Consider the following 20,849-nt stretch of genomic DNA (forward strand, 5'->3'; position numbering starts at 1 on the left):
CCCAACGGGAGGGGTATAGCCTCAGGGGGGACAGGTGTAGAGGATGGGGGTTGTGGTAGTGCAGTGCAGACGGCAATGAAGACAGAGTCGGGTTGTGCAGTTAAGGGTGTTTACTTACTGCAGATGTTGTACTGGTCACTCCAGCTTTGAGTGACCACCCGAGCCGTGCTGCGTCCACCAGGTCCTGGATCCAGCCAACCCCCAAACAAGTCCGGAGCGTGGCCCTGAGCTCTCCTTCTGTCCCGTTCTCTGGCCGTCCCCACCAGTGATCCACCTAGGTCCAGCTCCCTCGGGCCTTCTGTTGGGACACCCTTGGCCTTGGGTTCCCTGACCCTTCATGTGGTGTGCCTTCAGGGTGGATGTGATGGGTGACCGTGACAAAGGCTGCCCACGGTCTCCGGTCTCTGGCTGGGGAGTGTTTTTACCCCCACCAGCTTGGGTTCCGGTACCCTGTGCCGACTCCTCACCCGGTGCTTTAATTTGGGTTCTTGGGTCCTCTCTGCTGTTTCCCCCCTCTGGGTCTTTCTCTCTCTTCTCCTCTCTCACTCTGGGTCCTTCTTCTCCTCTGCTCCTGACTTGTTCTCTGCATCTGACCCTGATCTTAGTTGGTGCCCACCTTATATACACCCTCTATGTGTGAGCTCAGGTGACCAGCACCCAATGAGCTCCTAACTTTACCCAGGCTGCTCCCCCTATCTGCCCCTACACTACTTGGGATGTACCACCCCCCTCCCACTCCAGCCAGGAACAGACTCGGTCGTACCTGCACATTTCTAAGTGGGAGTACCGTCGGTCTGCTCCTCGGAAATGGGATGTGTGTAGTGCATGCAGCCTACCGAGCTCAGATCCACACTCCATCCTTGCCCGGGAGTGGAATATCACACCTCTGGGTTGAGGTGCAATACCCCTGTAGCAGCCGAATCCTCAGGGTGCTACATTCCCCCCTGGTAAATCACAGCACGTCCTCGGGCTGTAAGAACAAAACACCAAAACATACAATTTTTGCATAACCATCATAATAAAACATCATATAAAACATTGTATATATATATATATCAATAAAACTTTTTCATATCAACATTCTCGTCGTCTCTTGTTTCAGGTTCCTCCTCCGGACACTGTGCAACGTGTGTCCGGGAAAAGTGCGACAGTCTCTTAGAAAAACTGGTTTTCTTATAAAACCGGTAGGGGGCGCTTTAGGAAGCGCAACTATATACAGGGGAAGTTGGCCGCTCTCAGTCCTCGGCCAGGTAGAGGGAAGGGAATGGCTGCTCACAGTCCTCAGCCTGTGGGATGAAGGGGTTAACGGGTAAACAGTTCACTCAGCTGGTCCCAACGGGGACTATATATATTTAGCAACAGTCTCTTTATACCCCGGTCGGGTAACTATTTACATCACTGCTCTGCCGCACTCAACGGCGTCTTCCTCCCGCTCTTTGCTTTTTGCTGGTGGTAACTTCAGACCCGTCCGGGTCCTCTTGCTCCTCCTCCTCGCACCGCAACTCCTCCTCCGTCAGGCGGTGTACGTGGAGGGCGTAAGGTCCTTTGGCACACTTGTGCCGGGTAAAGGTGACCTCGTCTCCGATGTAGAGGTCACGACCTCTGTGCCCCTCCGGCAGATGGGACTCCACATCTCTGCGCGTGACAAAGACGTCGCCGGGGGTGTTGTTGTCTCTAATGAAGCCCCACCCGTGCTGCTGGTTGAACTTTATCACTGTCCCGATGGTGCGGGGACAATGCGCTGCACGGGGGTCCCTCCTGGTCCGGCTCTTCTGCTCCGCGCTCCTCACTTGAGCTTGCTGTTCCCGGACCCGCCTCTCTCTCCGCTCCCTTGCAAACGCCTCGAGCTGTTGGCGGCAGCACTCAGCACGCTCCGCTGCAGCCGCCCTGGTTTCCTGAGTGAACCCCATTAGATCTTCTCCGCTGGGGTCCCACTCAAACTGCGCTTCCGCTAGCGGGGGCGAGATCCTTATTACGGGCTTCGGAGCCGGAATCAGGGGTGCACACATGGCCCCAACCCTCCTCTGGTGCTCCAGTTCGTAATACTTCTGGGGCCAGATGAAAGGCTGCCCGTCCGGCCACGTGTGCTGGGCAAACAAGTCCTCTCCCAGACGCGGCACCCTTGGTTTTACGGGTGCGGGCGCGGTGGTGGTGGCGCCCGGGTTGCCCAGGCCTTGCGGCCAGGCCTGGGGCACCTGGAAGGTGAAGGGCACCGTTAGGACGGCGGCGCCCTGGGCTACCTGGCCTTGCGACCAGGCCGGAGGCTCCGCGGAGGTAGGGGGCGCTGTTGGTGATGCGACGCCCGGGAATTCTAGGCCCTGCGACCAGGCTGGTGGTACTTCCTGCTTGGTCACGCTCGGGGTCGAGGCGTGTGACGTCACAGGGGTCGCGGCGGCGGCTTCCGGTTGGGGCCTAGTCTGCGTCGGTGACATGGCGTTTTCGGGCACAGCAGGGGGACTTTCGGGCTCTGCGACGGGGAGCTGGGGCAGGTAAGCGGTGTCTCGGCTTGGGGTATAGGCGTCCCCTTTACCTGCCTCCATGCGTTCGGCTCCCTCCTCGGCGCCGTCTCCGGCCTTGGGTCCTCCCGCGCCATCCTCAGAGGCGGTCTCCTTCCTCATCTCGGCTGGCGTGCTCCGGGTCTTGGTTTCAGCTTGCGTCTTGGTTTCAGCTTGCTGGGCCATCTCCCGGCTACATTCCGCCAATATCTCGCGCTGTACCCGGGCCATCCTCCGTGCGAGGCCCTCCAGGGCAGTCTGTGCACACTCCCGGTCTCGGGGGAGCTGTGCAAGGACCTCCACTAGGCCTAGTGGGGTCGTGGTGTCCAGCAGGCTCCTGACCAACGGGTCGGTGCTGCTCTGCTCTTCTTCCAGCAGGCTCCTGGCCAGCGGGCCGGTGCTGCTCTGCTCTCTGGACATCTCCGGGTGAGCTTCTCTGCTACTCCTCGTTAGACTTCTTGCCTCCGGGTGCGCTCGCTCCAGACTGCTCCAGGCGGCACCCATCCTCGTTCCTTTCTTTCGTCTCCTCCCACTTCGAGGGCGGTCCCGGGGCAACTCGGTGACTGTCAGCTCCAGGGGTAGTTCTTTCACGCTGACAGACACCTCCAGCATCACAGTCTCTGTTGGTGGGGGCGGTTTCCACTTTTGGCGCCATTTTCTGTCCCGGCCCACGATGGGAGGCGGCCTCTCGCCCTCCTTTGGCACGCCCATAATGGCGTCCGCTGCTCTTCCAAGGCGGGAAATCTTCGGATTTGGCGGGAAGCGTCGCCCAGTGGCGGGAAACTCTGCAGATGGCGGGAACAAGCTGGAAATGGCGGACAATCGGCGGGAATCGACTGGTGATGGAGTCCGATGGCGTGGACCCTTCGGAACCGGCAGGAGACTTCTTTCTGAGGTAAACTTGCACTTTTCTTCAGGCACGCAGTACCCGGGTGTTGCGGGCACGTAATCCTGCCGACTACGCCAAAGTTGACGCACCCCCTGGGACATATTCCTTTTTGAGGGGAATACCCGGCACCGGATCAGATGGGGGGTTGTAGTCTCCGAGCGGCTGTGACCCGGCCCGTGCCCAGGGCGTCAAACTCAGTGTTGTGTGGCAGTCTTACAGATCTTATTAAGAGTTCTTTTGTGTCGACTACGCCACCCGTTGTGATGCGGTCACTGTGGCCGCCGCTGCAGCAGGGTCCGCTGAGGCTGATGGTGGGTGCGCAGCTTGGTGGGATAACCCCCAACGGGAGGGGTATAGCCTCAGGGGGGACAGGTGTAGAGGATGGGGGTTGTGGTAGTGCAGTGCAGACGGCAATGAAGACAGAGTCGGGTTGTGCAGTTAAGGGTGTTTACTTACTGCAGATGTTGTACTGGTCACTCCAGCTTTGAGTGACCACCCGAGCCGTGCTGCGTCCACCAGGTCCTGGATCCAGCCAACCCCCAAACAAGTCCGGAGCGTGGCCCTGAGCTCTCCTTCTGTCCCGTTCTCTGGCCGTCCCCACCAGTGATCCACCTAGGTCCAGCTCCCTCGGGCCTTCTGTTGGGACACCCTTGGCCTTGGGTTCCCTGACCCTTCATGTGGTGTGCCTTCAGGGTGGATGTGATGGGTGACCGTGACAAAGGCTGCCCACGGTCTCCGGTCTCTGGCTGGGGAGTGTTTTTACCCCCACCAGCTTGGGTTCCGGTACCCTGTGCCGACTCCTCACCCGGTGCTTTAATTTGGGTTCTTGGGTCCTCTCTGCTGTTTCCCCCCTCTGGGTCTTTCTCTCTCTTCTCCTCTCTCACTCTGGGTCCTTCTTCTCCTCTGCTCCTGACTTGTTCTCTGCATCTGACCCTGATCTTAGTTGGTGCCCACCTTATATACACCCTCTATGTGTGAGCTCAGGTGACCAGCACCCAATGAGCTCCTAACTTTACCCAGGCTGCTCCCCCTATCTGCCCCTACACTACTTGGGATGTACCACCCCCCTCCCACTCCAGCCAGGAACAGACTCGGTCGTACCTGCACATTTCTAAGTGGGAGTACCGTCGGTCTGCTCCTCGGAAATGGGATGTGTGTAGTGCATGCAGCCTACCGAGCTCAGATCCACACTCCATCCTTGCCCGGGAGTGGAATATCACACCTCTGGGTTGAGGTGCAATACCCCTGTAGCAGCCGAATCCTCAGGGTGCTACAAAAGCTCCAAAATGCTTGCCTAATATGTCTGTTTATCCAAAAGGAAGTAAAAAGGGAGAGCTAGAAAGATAGCATTGCATCACATTACATGGCAATGCAATGCACAGTTGCTGAAGTTGAACCAAAATGAGCTTGTAATCTGGCTTCTGCAACTTTGAACATGAAAAATCCAATGAGGAGAAGAAAAGCAGAGCCAAAGAGTCCATCCCAAAATCCGACAAACAAGCAAAATGAACAAAAAACATTGAATTCAATTCTTTCTGATTTTAGAAACTGCATTAAAGAAGGGGTGCACCGGTCCTGGAGATACTGCAATACCAGGTCAATGCGTGGAGTGGACAGAGCAAGCTCTTTTTCCATCTCCCTGTTCTAAAAATCCATTTAATATATGGTCCCCAGATAGGGGACGTATCAGATATTAAACTGATAAGAACAGATACTACACTTGATCTTAGCCAAAAGGCCGAGAAGCGATAACCAGAATTGGTTTCAAAGTACGGAGCCACCCAAGGATCCTAAAAAGTCCATTTGTGGAGATGAGCTCCTGGACTCCCATTAAGAAGACATGTTGTCAACCTCTAGATCCCTTACATGCCTGCACTTTTCGGCTTGCTGCTGCTGCAATCCACGCGTTTTAGATCTGCATAACTCCACCTCTTTAAACACAGCACCTTCACCCCCTGCTGTTCCCACCCGCCTCAACACCGTTGGAAGGGAGGAGAACCAATTAAGGCGGGGGGTGGGGTGAAACGAGCAGCTGTCTACCCTTAGCAGGAGGGCTCCTGATTACATACCTCTCCTGCTGCTGCTGCTGGCTGTCCAGCAGCAGACTGAAGGTGGCTGCTGCTGTGCACAGGTATATAAAGGCTCAGAGCCTATTATGACACGCGCAGCCAGCGTTCCATTGCCACATTCCATCTACTGCAGGCAGGATACCTGGCTGGCTGAATGTCGCTGAGAAGCTCACAGAGACCGCCATAAGCAACAGTTTAACAGAATGCCACAGACTAATCAACCAAACTTTTTGGGTTGGGTTCTCTTTTATAGTCTGCAGGCATTAAATGAAAGAAGTCAGTGTTCCAGCAGAAGGAGACAACGTTTCAGAAAAGGCATTGTAGCAAACCAAAAAAGAAATTTTAAGCGCAGCAGAGTAACCAGCGCACATACCTGTTAGCTCAGGTGAGTTTAAAAGGCTGCTGTTGATAACAAGGGCATTTGCTAAATAGATGGTGTGTGTGCAACAATATACTGAAAGGTCAATTATATTGTGCAGCTTATCTCACCACCTGTAGTTATTTAGGTGAAAGCTCCAAAATGCTTGCCTAATATGTCTGTTTATCCAAAAGGAAGTAAAAAGGGAGAGCTAGAAAGATAGCATTGCATCACATTACATGGCAATGCAATGCACAGTTGCTGAAGTTGAACCAAAATGAGCTTGTAATCTGGCTTCTGCAACTTTGAACATGAAAAATCCAATGAGGAGAAGAAAAGCAGAGCCAAAGAGTCCATCCCAAAATCCGACAAACAAGCAAAATGAACAAAAAACATTGAATTCAATTCTTTCTGATTTTAGAAACTGCATTAAAGAAGGGGTGCACCGGTCCTGGAGATACTTCAATACCAGGTCAATGCGTGGAGTGGACAGAGCAAGCTCTTTTTCCATCTCCCTGTTCTAAAAATCCATTTAATATATGGTCCCCAGATAGGGGACGTATCAGATATTAAACTGATAAGAACAGATACTACACTTGATCTTAGCCAAAAGGCCGAGAAGCGATAACCAGAATTGGTTTCAAACTACGGAGCCACCCAAGGATCCTAAAAAGTCCATTTGTGGAGATGAGCTCCTGGACTCCCGTTAAGAAGACATGTTGTCAACCTCTAGATCCCTTACATGCCTGCACTTTTCGGCTTGCTGCTGCTGCAATCCACGCGTTTTAGATCTGCATAACTCCACCTCTTTAAACACAGCACCTTCACCCCCTGCTGTTCCCACCCGCCTCAACACCGTTGGAAGGGAGGAGAACCAATTAAGGCGGGGGGTGGGGTGGAACGAGCAGCTGTCTACCCTTAGCAGGAGGGCTCCTGATTACATACCTCTCCTGCTGCTGCTGCTGCTGGCTGTCCAGCAGCAGACTGAAGGTGGCTGCTGCTGTGCACAGGTATATAAAGGCTCAGAGCCTATTATGACACGCGCAGCCAGCGTTCCATTGCCACATTCCATCTACTGCAGGCAGGATACCTGGCTGGCTGAATGTCGCTGAGAAGCTCACAGAGACCGCCATAAGCAACAGTTTAACAGAATGCCACAGACTAATCAACCAAACTTTTTGGGTTGGGTTCTCTTTTATAGTCTGCAGGCATTAAATGAAAGAAGTCAGTGTTCCAGCAGAAGGAGACAACGTTTCAGAAAAGGCATTGTAGCAAACCAAAAAAGAAATTTTAAGCGCAGCAGAGTAACCAGCGCACATACCTGTTAGCTCAGGTGAGTTTAAAAGGCTGCTGTTGATAACAAGGGCATTTGCTAAATAGATGGTGTGTGTGCAACAATATACTGAAAGGTCAATTATATTGTGCAGCTTATCTCACCACCTGTAGTTATTTAGGTGAAAGTGACGCACCCCCTGGGACATATTCCTTTTTGAGGGGAATACCCGGCACCGGATCAGATGGGGGGTTGTAGTCTCCGAGCGGCTGTGACCCGGCCCGTGCCCAGGGCGTCAAACTCAGTGTTGTGTGGCAGTCTTACAGATCTTATTAAGAGTTCTTTTGTGTCGACTACGCCACCCGTTGTGATGCGGTCACTGTGGCCGCCGCTGCAGCAGGGTCCGCTGAGGCTGATGGTGGGTGCGCAGCTTGGTGGGATAACCCCCAACGGGAGGGGTATAGCCTCAGGGGGGACAGGTGTAGAGGATGGGGGTTGTGGTAGTGCAGTGCAGACGGCAATGAAGACAGAGTCGGGTTGTGCAGTTAAGGGTGTTTACTTACTGCAGATGTTGTACTGGTCACTCCAGCTTTGAGTGACCACCCGAGCCGTGCTGCGTCCACCAGGTCCTGGATCCAGCCAACCCCCAAACAAGTCCGGAGCGTGGCCCTGAGCTCTCCTTCTGTCCCGTTCTCTGGCCGTCCCCACCAGTGATCCACCTAGGTCCAGCTCCCTCGGGCCTTCTGTTGGGACACCCTTGGCCTTGGGTTCCCTGACCCTTCATGTGGTGTGCCTTCAGGGTGGATGTGATGGGTGACCGTGACAAAGGCTGCCCACGGTCTCCGGTCTCTGGCTGGGGAGTGTTTTTACCCCCACCAGCTTGGGTTCCGGTACCCTGTGCCGACTCCTCACCCGGTGCTTTAATTTGGGTTCTTGGGTCCTCTCTGCTGTTTCCCCCCTCTGGGTCTTTCTCTCTCTTCTCCTCTCTCACTCTGGGTCCTTCTTCTCCTCTGCTCCTGACTTGTTCTCTGCATCTGACCCTGATCTTAGTTGGTGCCCACCTTATATACACCCTCTATGTGTGAGCTCAGGTGACCAGCACCCAATGAGCTCCTAACTTTACCCAGGCTGCTCCCCCTATCTGCCCCTACACTACTTGGGATGTACCACCCCCCTCCCACTCCAGCCAGGAACAGACTCGGTCGTACCTGCACATTTCTAAGTGGGAGTACCGTCGGTCTGCTCCTCGGAAATGGGATGTGTGTAGTGCATGCAGCCTACCGAGCTCAGATCCACACTCCATCCTTGCCCGGGAGTGGAATATCACACCTCTGGGTTGAGGTGCAATACCCCTGTAGCAGCCGAATCCTCAGGGTGCTACATTCCCCCCTGGTAAATCACAGCACGTCCTCGGGCTGTAAGAACAAAACACCAAAACATACAATTTTTGCATAACCATCATAATAAAACATCATATAAAACATTGTATATATATATATATCAATAAAACTTTTTCATATCAACATTCTCGTCGTCTCTTGTTTCAGGTTCCTCCTCCGGACACTGTGCAACGTGTGTCCGGGAAAAGTGCGACAGTCTCTTAGAAAAACTGGTTTTCTTATAAAACCGGTAGGGGGCGCTTTAGGAAGCGCAACTATATACAGGGGAAGTTGGCCGCTCTCAGTCCTCGGCCAGGTAGAGGGAAGGGAATGGCTGCTCACAGTCCTCAGCCTGTGGGATGAAGGGGTTAACGGGTAAACAGTTCACTCAGCTGGTCCCAACGGGGACTATATATATTTAGCAACAGTCTCTTTATACCCCGGTCGGGTAACTATTTACATCACTGCTCTGCCGCACTCAACGGCGTCTTCCTCCCGCTCTTTGCTTTTTGCTGGTGGTAACTTCAGACCCGTCCGGGTCCTCTTGCTCCTCCTCCTCGCACCGCAACTCCTCCTCCGTCAGGCGGTGTACGTGGAGGGCGTAAGGTCCTTTGGCACACTTGTGCCGGGTAAAGGTGACCTCGTCTCCGATGTAGAGGTCACGACCTCTGTGCCCCTCCGGCAGATGGGACTCCACATCTCTGCACGTGACAAAGACGTCGCCGGGGGTGTTGTTGTCTCTAATGAAGCCCCACCCGTGCTGCTGGTTGAACTTTATCACTGTCCCGATGGTGCGGGGACAATGCGCTGCACAGGGGTCCCTCCTGGTCCGGCTCTTCTGCTCCGCGCTCCTCACTTGAGCTTGCTGTTCCCGGACCCGCCTCTCTCTCCGCTCCCTCGCAAACGCCTCGAGCTGTTGGCGGCAGCACTCAGCACGCTCCGCTGCAGCCGCCCTGGTTTCCTGAGTGAACCCCATTAGATCTTCTCCGCTGGGGTCCCACTCAAACTGCGCTTCCGCTAGCGGGGGCGAGATCCTTATTACGGGCTTCGGAGCCGGAATCAGGGGTGCACACATGGCCCCAACCCTCCTCTGGTGCTCCAGTTCGTAATACTTCTGGGGCCAGATGAAAGGCTGCCCGTCCGGCCACGTGTGCTGGGCAAACAAGTCCTCTCCCAGACGCGGCACCCTTGGTTTTACGGGTGCGGGCGCGGTGGTGGTGGCGCCCGGGTTGCCCAGGCCTTGCGGCCAGGCCTGGGGCACCTGGAAGGTGAAGGGCACCGTTAGGACGGCGGCGCCCTGGGCTACCTGGCCTTGCGACCAGGCCGGAGGCTCCGCGGAGGTAGGGGGCGCTGTTGGTGATGCGACGCCCGGGAATTCTAGGCCCTGCGACCAGGCTGGTGGTACTTCCTGCTTGGTCACGCTCGGGGTCGAGGCGTGTGACGTCACAGGGGTCGCGGCGGCGGCTTCCGGTTGGGGCCTAGTCTGCGTCGGTGACATGGCGTTTTCGGGCACAGCAGGGGGACTTTCGGGCTCTGCGACGGGGAGCTGGGGCAGGTAAGCGGTGTCTCGGCTTGGGGTATAGGCGTCCCCTTTACCTGCCTCCATGCGTTCGGCTCCCTCCTCGGCGCCGTCTCCGGCCTTGGGTCCTCCCGCGCCATCCTCAGAGGCGGTCTCCTTCCTCATCTCGGCTGGCGTGCTCCGGGTCTTGGTTTCAGCTTGCGTCTTGGTTTCAGCTTGCTGGGCCATCTCCCGGCTACATTCCGCCAATATCTCGCGCTGTACCCGGGCCATCCTCCGTGCGAGGCCCTCCAGGGCAGTCTGTGCACACTCCCGGTCTCGGGGGAGCTGTGCAAGGACCTCCACTAGGCCTAGTGGGGTCGTGGTGTCCAGCAGGCTCCTGACCAACGGGTCGGTGCTGCTCTGCTCTTCTTCCAGCAGGCTCCTGGCCAGCGGGCCGGTGCTGCTCTGCTCTCTGGACATCTCCGGGTGAGCTTCTCTGCTACTCCTCGTTAGACTTCTTGCCTCCGGGTGCGCTCGCTCCAGACTGCTCCAGGCGGCACCCATCCTCGTTCCTTTCTTTCGTCTCCTCCCACTTCGAGGGCGGTCCCGGGGCAACTCGGTGACTGTCAGCTCCAGGGGTAGTTCTTTCACGCTGACAGACACCTCCAGCATCACAGTCTCTGTTGGTGGGGGCGGTTTCCACTTTTGGCGCCATTTTCTGTCCCGGCCCACGATGGGAGGCGGCCTCTCGCCCTCCTTTGGCACGCCCATAATGGCGTCCGCTGCTCTTCCAAGGCGGGAAATCTTCGGATTTGGCGGGAAGCGTCGCCCAGTGGCGGGAAACTCTGCAGATGGCGGGAACAAGCTGGAAATGGCGGACAATCGGCGGGAATCGACTGGTGATGGAGTCCGATGGCGTGGACCCTTCGGAACCGGCAGGAGACTTCTTTCTGAGGTAAACTTGCACTTTTCTTCAGGCACGCAGTACCCGGGTGTTGCGGGCACGTAATCCTGCCGACTACGCCAAAGTTGACGCACCCCCTGGGACATATTCCTTTTTGAGGGGAATACCCGGCACCGGATCAGATGGGGGGTTGTAGTCTCCGAGCGGCTGTGACCCGGCCCGTGCCCAGGGCGTCAAACTCAGTGTTGTGTGGCAGTCTTACAGATCTTATTAAGAGTTCTTTTGTGTCGACTACGCCACCCGTTGTGATGCGGTCACTGTGGCCGCCGCTGCAGCAGGGTCCGCTGAGGCTGATGGTGGGTGCGCAGCTTGGTGGGATAACCCCCAACGGGAGGGGTATAGCCTCAGGGGGGACAGGTGTAGAGGATGGGGGTTGTGGTAGTGCAGTGCAGACGGCAATGAAGACAGAGTCGGGTTGTGCAGTTAAGGGTGTTTACTTACTGCAGATGTTGTACTGGTCACTCCAGCTTTGAGTGACCACCCGAGCCGTGCTGCGTCCACCAGGTCCTGGATCCAGCCAACCCCCAAACAAGTCCGGAGCGTGGCCCTGAGCTCTCCTTCTGTCCCGTTCTCTGGCCGTCCCCACCAGTGATCCACCTAGGTCCAGCTCCCTCGGGCCTTCTGTTGGGACACCCTTGGCCTTGGGTTCCCTGACCCTTCATGTGGTGTGCCTTCAGGGTGGATGTGATGGGTGACCGTGACAAAGGCTGCCCACGGTCTCCGGTCTCTGGCTGGGGAGTGTTTTTACCCCCACCAGCTTGGGTTCCGGTACCCTGTGCCGACTCCTCACCCGGTGCTTTAATTTGGGTTCTTGGGTCCTCTCTGCTGTTTCCCCCCTCTGGGTCTTTCTCTCTCTTCTCCTCTCTCACTCTGGGTCCTTCTTCTCCTCTGCTCCTGACTTGTTCTCTGCATCTGACCCTGATCTTAGTTGGTGCCCACCTTATATACACCCTCTATGTGTGAGCTCAGGTGACCAGCACCCAATGAGCTCCTAACTTTACCCAGGCTGCTCCCCCTATCTGCCCCTACACTACTTGGGATGTACCACCCCCCTCCCACTCCAGCCAGGAACAGACTCGGTCGTACCTGCACATTTCTAAGTGGGAGTACCGTCGGTCTGCTCCTCGGAAATGGGATGTGTGTAGTGCATGCAGCCTACCGAGCTCAGATCCACACTCCATCCTTGCCCGGGAGTGGAATATCACACCTCTGGGTTGAGGTGCAATACCCCTGTAGCAGCCGAATCCTCAGGGTGCTACAAAAGCTCCAAAATGCTTGCCTAATATGTCTGTTTATCCAAAAGGAAGTAAAAAGGGAGAGCTAGAAAGATAGCATTGCATCACATTACATGGCAATGCAATGCACAGTTGCTGAAGTTGAACCAAAATGAGCTTGTAATCTGGCTTCTGCAACTTTGAACATGAAAAATCCAATGAGGAGAAGAAAAGCAGAGCCAAAGAGTCCATCCCAAAATCCGACAAACAAGCAAAATGAACAAAAAACATTGAATTCAATTCTTTCTGATTTTAGAAACTGCATTAAAGAAGGGGTGCACCGGTCCTGGAGATACTGCAATACCAGGTCAATGCGTGGAGTGGACAGAGCAAGCTCTTTTTCCATCTCCCTGTTCTAAAAATCCATTTAATATATGGTCCCCAGATAGGGGACGTATCAGATATTAAACTGATAAGAACAGATACTACACTTGATCTTAGCCAAAAGGCCGAGAAGCGATAACCAGAATTGGTTTCAAACTACGGAGCCACCCAAGGATCCTAAAAAGTCCATTTGTGGAGATGAGCTCCTGGACTCCCATTAAGAAGACATGTTGTCAACCTCTAGATCCCTTACATGCCTGCACTTTTCGGCTTGCTGCTGCTGCAATCCACGCGTTTTAGATCTGCATAACTCCACCTCTTTAAACACAGCACCTTCACCCCCTGCTGTTCCCACCCGCCTCAACACCGTTGGAAGGGAGGAGAACCAATTAAGGCGGGGGGTGGGGTGAAACGAGCAGCTGTCTACCCTTAGCAGGAGGGCTCCTGATTACATACCTCTCCTGCTGCTGCTGCTGCTGGCTGTCCAGCAGCAGACTGAAGGTGGCTGCTGCTGTGCACAGGTATATAAAGGCTCAGAGCCTATTATGACACGCGCAGCCAGCGTTCCATTGCCACATTCCATCTACTGCAGGCAGGATACCTGGCTGGCTGAATGTCGCTGAGAAGCTCACAGAGACCGCCATAAGCAACAGTTTAACAGAATGCCACAGACTAATCAACCAAACTTTTTGGGTTGGGTTCTCTTTTATAGTCTGCAGGCATTAAATGAAAGAAGTCAGTGTTCCAGCAGAAGGAGACAACGTTTCAGAAAAGGCATTGTAGCAAACCAAAAAAGAAATTTTAAGCGCAGCAGAGTAACCAGCGCACATACCTGTTAGCTCAGGTGAGTTTAAAAGGCTGCTGTTGATAACAAGGGCATTTGCTAAATAGATGGTGTGTGTGCAACAATATACTGAAAGGTCAATTATATTGTGCAGCTTATCTCACCACCTGTAGTTATTTAGGTGAAAGCTCCAAAATGCTTGCCTAATATGTCTGTTTATCCAAAAGGAAGTAAAAAGGGAGAGCTAGAAAGATAGCATTGCATCACATTACATGGCAATGCAATGCACAGTTGCTGAAGTTGAACCAAAATGAGCTTGTAATCTGGCTTCTGCAACTTTGAACATGAAAAATCCAATGAGGAGAAGAAAAGCAGAGCCAAAGAGTCCATCCCAAAATCCGACAAACAAGCAAAATGAACAAAAAACATTGAATTCAATTCTTTCTGATTTTAGAAACTGCATTAAAGAAGGGGTGCACCGGTCCTGGAGATACTGCAATACCAGGTCAATGCGTGGAGTGGACAGAGCAAGCTCTTTTTCCATCTCCCTGTTCTAAAAATCCATTTAATATATGGTCCCCAGATAGGGGACGTATCAGATATTAAACTGATAAGAACAGATACTACACTTGATCTTAGCCAAAAGGCCGAGAAGCGATAACCAGAATTGGTTTCAAACTACGGAGCCACCCAAGGATCCTAAAAAGTCCATTTGTGGAGATGAGCTCCTGGACTCCCGTTAAGAAGACATGTTGTCAACCTCTAGATCCCTTACATGCCTGCACTTTTCGGCTTGCTGCTGCTGCAATCCACGCGTTTTAGATCTGCATAACTCCACCTCTTTAAACACAGCACCTTCACCCCCTGCTGTTCCCACCCGCCTCAACACCGTTGGAAGGGAGGAGAACCAATTAAGGCGGGGGGTGGGGTGGAACGAGCAGCTGTCTACCCTTAGCAGGAGGGCTCCTGATTACATACCTCTCCTGCTGCTGCTGCTGCTGGCTGTCCAGCAGCAGACTGAAGGTGGCTGCTGCTGTGCACAGGTATATAAAGGCTCAGAGCCTATTATGACACGCGCAGCCAGCGTTCCATTGCCACATTCCATCTACTGCAGGCAGGATACCTGGCTGGCTGAATGTCGCTGAGAAGCTCACAGAGACCGCCATAAGCAACAGTTTAACAGAATGCCACAGACTAATCAACCAAACTTTTTGGGTTGGGTTCTCTTTTATAGTCTGCAGGCATTAAATGAAAGAAGTCAGTGTTCCAGCAGAAGGAGACAACGTTTCAGAAAAGGCATTGTAGCAAACCAAAAAAGAAATTTTAAGCGCAGCAGAGTAACCAGCGCACATACCTGTTAGCTCAGGTGAGTTTAAAAGGCTGCTGTTGATAACAAGGGCATTTGCTAAATAGATGGTGTGTGTGCAACAATATACTGAAAGGTCAATTATATTGTGCAGCTTATCTCACCACCTGTAGTTATTTAGGTGAAAGCTCCAAAATGCTTGCCTAATATGTCTGTTTATCCAAAAGGAAGTAAAAAGGGAGAGCTAGAAAGATAGCATTGCATCACATTACATGGCAATGCAATGCACTTTTGCTGAAGTTGAACCAAAATGAGCTTGTAATCTGGCTTCTGCAACTTTGAACATGAAAAATCCAATGAGGAGAAGAAAAGCAGAGCCAAAGAGTCCATCCCAAAATCCGACAAACAAGCAAAATGAACAAAAAACATTGAATTCAATTCTTTCTGATTTTAGAAACTGCATTAAAGAAGGGGTGCACCGGTCCTGGAGATACTGCAATACCAGGTCAATGCGTGGAGTGGACAGAGCAAGCTCTTTTTCCATCTCCCTGTTCTAAAAATCCATTTAATATATGGTCCCCAGATAGGGGACGTATCAGATATTAAACTGATAAGAACAGATACTACACTTGATCTTAGCCAAAAGGCCGAGAAGCGATAACCAGAATTGGTTTCAAACTACGGAGCCACCCAAGGATCCTAAAAAGTCCATTTGTGGAGATGAGCTCCTGGACTCCCGTTAAGAAGACATGTTGTCAACCTCTAGATCCCTTACATGCCTGCACTTTTCGGCTTGCTGCTGCTGCAATCCACGCGTTTTAGATCTGCATAACTCCACCTCTTTAAACACAGCACCTTCACCCCCTGCTGTTCCCACCCGCCTCAACACCGTTGGAAGGGAGGAGAACCAATTAAGGCGGGGGGTGGGGTGGAACGAGCAGCTGTCTACCCTTAGCAGGAGGGCTCCTGATTACATACCTCTCCTGCTGCTGCTGCTGCTGGCTGTCCAGCAGCAGACTGAAGGTGGCTGCTGCTGTGCACAGGTATATAAAGGCTCAGAGCCTATTATGACACGCGCAGCCAGCGTTCCATTGCCACATTCCATCTACTGCAGGCAGGATACCTGGCTGGCTGAATGTCGCTGAGAAGCTCACAGAGACCGCCATAAGCAACAGTTTAACAGAATGCCACAGACTAATCAACCAAACTTTTTGGGTTGGGTTCTCTTTTATAGTCTGCAGGCATTAAATGAAAGAAGTCAGTGTTCCAGCAGAAGGAGACAACGTTTCAGAAAAGGCATTGTAGCAAACCAAAAAAGAAATTTTAAGCGCAGCAGAGTAACCAGCGCACATACCTGTTAGCTCAGGTGAGTTTAAAAGGCTGCTGTTGATAACAAGGGCATTTGCTAAATAGATGGTGTGTGTGCAACAATATACTGAAAGGTCAATTATATTGTGCAGCTTATCTCACCACCTGTAGTTATTTAGGTGAAAGCTCCAAAATGCTTGCCTAATATGTCTGTTTATCCAAAAGGAAGTAAAAAGGGAGAGCTAGAAAGATAGCATTGCATCACATTACATGGCAATGCAATGCACAGTTGCTGAAGTTGAACCAAAATGAGCTTGTAATCTGGCTTCTGCAACTTTGAACATGAAAAATCCAATGAGGAGAAGAAAAGCAGAGCCAAAGAGTCCATCCCAAAATCCGACAAACAAGCAAAATGAACAAAAAACATTGAATTCAATTCTTTCTGATTTTAGAAACTGCATTAAAGAAGGGGTGCACCGGTCCTGGAGATACTGCAATACCAGGTCAATGCGTGGAGTGGACAGAGCAAGCTCTTTTTCCATCTCCCTGTTCTAAAAATCCATTTAATATATCGTCCCCAGATAGGGGACGTATCAGATATTAAACTGATAAGAACAGATACTACACTTGATCTTAGCCAAAAGGCCGAGAAGCGATAACCAGAATTGGTTTCAAACTACGGAGCCACCCAAGGATCCTAAAAAGTCCATTTGTGGAGATGAGCTCCTGGACTCCCGTTAAGAAGACATGTTGTCAACCTCTAGATCCCTTACATGCCTGCACTTTTCGGCTTGCTGCTGCTGCAATCCACGCGTTTTAGATCTGCATAACTCCACCTCTTTAAACACAGCACCTTCACCCCCTGCTGTTCCCACCCGCCTCAACACCGTTGGAAGGGAGGAGAACCAATTAAGGCGGGGGGTGGGGTGGAACGAGCAGCTGTCTACCCTTAGCAGGAGGGCTCCTGATTACATACCTCTCCTGCTGCTGCTGCTGCTGGCTGTCCAGCAGCAGACTGAAGGTGGCTGCTGCTGTGCACAGGTATATAAAGGCTCAGAGCCTATTATGACACGCGCAGCCAGCGTTCCATTGCCACATTCCATCTACTGCAGGCAGGATACCTGGCTGGCTGAATGTCGCTGAGAAGCTCACAGAGACCGCCATAAGCAACAGTTTAACAGAATGCCACAGACTAATCAACCAAACTTTTTGGGTTGGGTTCTCTTTTATAGTCTGCAGGCATTAAATGAAAGAAGTCAGTGTTCCAGCAGAAGGAGACAACGTTTCAGAAAAGGCATTGTAGCAAACCAAAAAAGAAATTTTAAGCGCAGCAGAGTAACCAGCGCACATACCTGTTAGCTCAGGTGAGTTTAAAAGGCTGCTGTTGATAACAAGGGCATTTGCTAAATAGATGGTGTGTGTGCAACAATATACTGAAAGGTCAATTATATTGTGCAGCTTATCTCACCACCTGTAGTTATTTAGGTGAAAGCTCCAAAATGCTTGCCTAATATGTCTGTTTATCCAAAAGGAAGTAAAAAGGGAGAGCTAGAAAGATAGCATTGCATCACATTACATGGCAATGCAATGCACAGTTGCTGAAGTTGAACCAAAATGAGCTTGTAATCTGGCTTCTGCAACTTTGAACATGAAAAATCCAATGAGGAGAAGAAAAGCAGAGCCAAAGAGTCCATCCCAAAATCCGACAAACAAGCAAAATGAACAAAAAACATTGAATTCAATTCTTTCTGATTTTAGAAACTGCATTAAAGAAGGGGTGCACCGGTCCTGGAGATACTGCAATACCAGGTCAATGCGTGGAGTGGACAGAGCAAGTTCTTTTTCCATCTCCCTGTTCTAAAAATCCATTTAATATATGGTCCCCAGATAGGGGACGTATCAGATATTAAACTGATAAGAACAAATACTACACTTGATCTTAGCCAAAAGGCCGAGAAGCGATAACCAGAATTGGTTTCAAACTACGGAGCCACCCAAGGATCCTAAAAAGTCCATTTGTGGAGATGAGCTCCTGGACTCCCGTTAAGAAGACATGTTGTCAACCTCTAGATCCCTTACATGCCTGCACTTTTCGGCTTGCTGCTGCTGCAATCCACGCGTTTTAGATCTGCATAACTCCACCTCTTTAAACACAGCACCTTCACCCCCTGCTGTTCCCACCCGCCTCAACACCGTTGGAAGGGAGGAGAACCAATTAAGGCGCGGGGTGGGGTGGAACGAGCAGCTGTCTACCCTTAGCAGGAGGGCTCCTGATTACATACCTCTCCTGCTGCTGCTGCTGCTGGCTGTCCAGCAGCAGACTGAAGGTGGCTGCTGCTGTGCACAGGTATATAAAGGCTCAGAGCCTATTATGACACGCGCAGCCAGCGTTCCATTGCCACATTCCATCTACTGCAGGCAGGATACCTGGCTGGCTGAATGTCGCTGAGAAGCTCACAGAGACCGCCATAAGCAACAGTTTAACAGAATGCCACAGACTAATCAACCAAACTTTTTGGGTTGGGTTCTCTTTTATAGTCTGCAGGCATTAAATGAAAGAAGTCAGTGTTCCAGCAGAAGGAGACAACGTTTCAGAAAAGGCATTGTAGCAAACCAAAAAAGAAATTTTAAGCGCAGCAGAGTAACCAGCGCACATACCTGTTAGCTCAGGTGAGTTTAAAAGGCTGCTGTTGATAACAAGGGCATTTGCTAAATAGATGGTGTGTGTGCAACAATATACTGAAAGGTCAATTATATTGTGCAGCTTATCTCACCACCTGTAGTTATTTAGGTGAAAGCTCCAAAATGCTTGCCTAATATGTCTGTTTATCCAAAAGGAAGTAAAAAGGGAGAGCTAGAAAGATAGCATTGCATCACATTACATGGCAATGCAATGCACAGTTGCTGAAGTTGAACCAAAATGAGCTTGTAATCTGGCTTCTGCAACTTTGAACATGAAAAATCCAATGAGGAGAAGAAAAGCAGAGCCAAAGAGTCCATCCCAAAATCCGACAAACAAGCAAAATGAACAAAAAACATTGAATTCAATTCTTTCTGATTTTAGAAACTGCATTAAAGAAGGGGTGCACCGGTCCTGGAGATACTGCAATACCAGGTCAATGCGTGGAGTGGACAGAGCAAGCTCTTTTTCCATCTCCCTGTTCTAAAAATCCATTTAATATATGGTCCCCAGATAGGGGACGTATCAGATATTAAACTGATAAGAACAGATACTACACTTGATCTTAGCCAAAAGGCCGAGAAGCGATAACCAGAATTGGTTTCAAACTACGGAGCCACCCAAGGATCCTAAAAAGTCCATTTGTGGAGATGAGCTCCTGGACTCCCGTTAAGAAGACATGTTGTCAACCTCTAGATCCCTTACATGCCTGCACTTTTCGGCTTGCTGCTGCTGCAATCCACGCGTTTTAGATCTGCATAACTCCACCTCTTTAAACACAGCACCTTCACCCCCTGCTGTTCCCACCCGCCTCAACACCGTTGGAAGGGAGGAGAACCAATTAAGGCGGGGGGTGGGGTGGAACGAGCAGCTGTCTACCCTTAGCAGGAGGGCTCCTGATTACATACCTCTCCTGCTGCTGCTGCTGCTGGCTGTCCAGCAGCAGACTGAAGGTGGCTGCTGCTGTGCACAGGTATATAAAGGCTCAGAGCCTATTATGACACGCGCAGCCAGCGTTCCATTGCCACATTCCATCTACTGCAGGCAGGATACCTGGCTGGCTGAATGTCGCTGAGAAGCTCACAGAGACCGCCATAAGCAACAGTTTAACAGAATGCCACAGACTAATCAACCAAACTTTTTGGGTTGGGTTCTCTTTTATAGTCTGCAGGCATTAAATGAAAGAAGTCAGTGTTCCAGCAGAAGGAGACAACGTTTCAGAAAAGGCATTGTAGCAAACCAAAAAAGAAATTTTAAGCGCAGCAGAGTAACCAGCGCACATACCTGTTAGCTCAGGTGAGTTTAAAAGGCTGCTGTTGATAACAAGGGCATTTGCTAAATAGATGGTGTGTGTGCAACAATATACTGAAAGGTCAATTATATTGTGCAGCTTATCTCACCACCTGTAGTTATTTAGGTGAAAGCTCCAAAATGCTTGCCTAATATGTCTGTTTATCCAAAAGGAAGTAAAAAGGGAGAGCTAGAAAGATAGCATTGCATCACATTACATGGCAATGCAATGCACAGTTGCTGAAGTTGAACCAAAATGAGCTTGTAATCTGGCTTCTGCAACTTTGAACATGAAAAATCCAATGAGGAGAAGAAAAGCAGAGCCAAAGAGTCCATCCCAAAATCCGACAAACAAGCAAAATGAACAAAAAACATTGAATTCAATTCTTTCTGATTTTAGAAACTGCATTAAAGAAGGGGTGCACCGGTCCTGGAGATACTGCAATACCAGGTCAATGCGTGGAGTGGACAGAGCAAGCTCTTTTTCCATCTCCCTGTTCTAAAAATCCATTTAATATATGGTCCCCAGATAGGGGACGTATCAGATATTAAACTGATAAGAACAGATACTACACTTGATCTTAGCCAAAAGGCCGAGAAGCGATAACCAGAATTGGTTTCAAACTACGGAGCCACCCAAGGATCCTAAAAAGTCCATTTGTGGAGATGAGCTCCTGGACTCCCGTTAAGAAGACATGTTGTCAACCTCTAGATCCCTTACATGCCTGCATTTTTCGGCTTGCTGCTGCTGCAATCCACGCGTTTTAGATCTGCATAACTCCACCTCTTTAAACACAGCACCTTCACCCCCTGCTGTTCCCACCCGCCTCAACACCGTTGGAAGGGAGGAGAACCAATTAAGGCGGGGGGTGGGGTGGAACGAGCAGCTGTCTACCCTTAGCAGGAGGGCTCCTGATTACATACCTCTCCTGCTGCTGCTGCTGCTGGCTGTCCA

General features: G+C 51.3%; 9 non-coding genes across 9 annotated transcripts; all 9 read right to left on the reverse strand.

The window, feature by feature from the left end:
- Positions 1 to 4,943: 4,943 nt before the first annotated feature.
- Positions 4,944 to 5,134, reverse strand: LOC141234131 (U2 spliceosomal RNA). The gene has a single exon (XR_012300120.1). It is a non-coding gene; the product is annotated as a U2 spliceosomal RNA (small nuclear RNA).
- A 1,112-nt stretch (positions 5,135 to 6,246) lies between these two features.
- LOC141234024 (U2 spliceosomal RNA) lies at positions 6,247 to 6,437 on the reverse strand. Its single transcript, XR_012300047.1, has one exon. It is a non-coding gene; the product is annotated as a U2 spliceosomal RNA (small nuclear RNA).
- Positions 6,438 to 12,472: 6,035 nt separating this feature from the next.
- LOC141234132 (U2 spliceosomal RNA) lies at positions 12,473 to 12,663 on the reverse strand. The gene has a single exon (XR_012300121.1). It is a non-coding gene; the product is annotated as a U2 spliceosomal RNA (small nuclear RNA).
- A 1,115-nt stretch (positions 12,664 to 13,778) lies between these two features.
- On the reverse strand, positions 13,779 to 13,969 carry LOC141234133 (U2 spliceosomal RNA). Its single transcript, XR_012300122.1, has one exon. It is a non-coding gene; the product is annotated as a U2 spliceosomal RNA (small nuclear RNA).
- Positions 13,970 to 15,084: 1,115 nt separating this feature from the next.
- Positions 15,085 to 15,275, reverse strand: LOC141234134 (U2 spliceosomal RNA). The gene has a single exon (XR_012300123.1). It is a non-coding gene; the product is annotated as a U2 spliceosomal RNA (small nuclear RNA).
- A 1,115-nt stretch (positions 15,276 to 16,390) lies between these two features.
- Positions 16,391 to 16,581, reverse strand: LOC141233983 (U2 spliceosomal RNA). The gene has a single exon (XR_012300007.1). It is a non-coding gene; the product is annotated as a U2 spliceosomal RNA (small nuclear RNA).
- Positions 16,582 to 17,696: 1,115 nt separating this feature from the next.
- LOC141234054 (U2 spliceosomal RNA) lies at positions 17,697 to 17,887 on the reverse strand. The gene has a single exon (XR_012300075.1). It is a non-coding gene; the product is annotated as a U2 spliceosomal RNA (small nuclear RNA).
- A 1,115-nt stretch (positions 17,888 to 19,002) lies between these two features.
- Positions 19,003 to 19,193, reverse strand: LOC141234135 (U2 spliceosomal RNA). Its single transcript, XR_012300124.1, has one exon. It is a non-coding gene; the product is annotated as a U2 spliceosomal RNA (small nuclear RNA).
- A 1,115-nt stretch (positions 19,194 to 20,308) lies between these two features.
- Positions 20,309 to 20,499, reverse strand: LOC141234136 (U2 spliceosomal RNA). Its single transcript, XR_012300125.1, has one exon. It is a non-coding gene; the product is annotated as a U2 spliceosomal RNA (small nuclear RNA).
- Positions 20,500 to 20,849: the final 350 nt, after the last annotated feature.

This window comes from Phyllobates terribilis, unplaced genomic scaffold (genome assembly GCF_046119375.1).
Source record: "Phyllobates terribilis strain yellow unplaced genomic scaffold, ASM4611937v1 Scaffold_629__1_contigs__length_933511, whole genome shotgun sequence".
NCBI classification, from domain to species: domain Eukaryota; kingdom Metazoa; phylum Chordata; class Amphibia; order Anura; family Dendrobatidae; genus Phyllobates; species Phyllobates terribilis.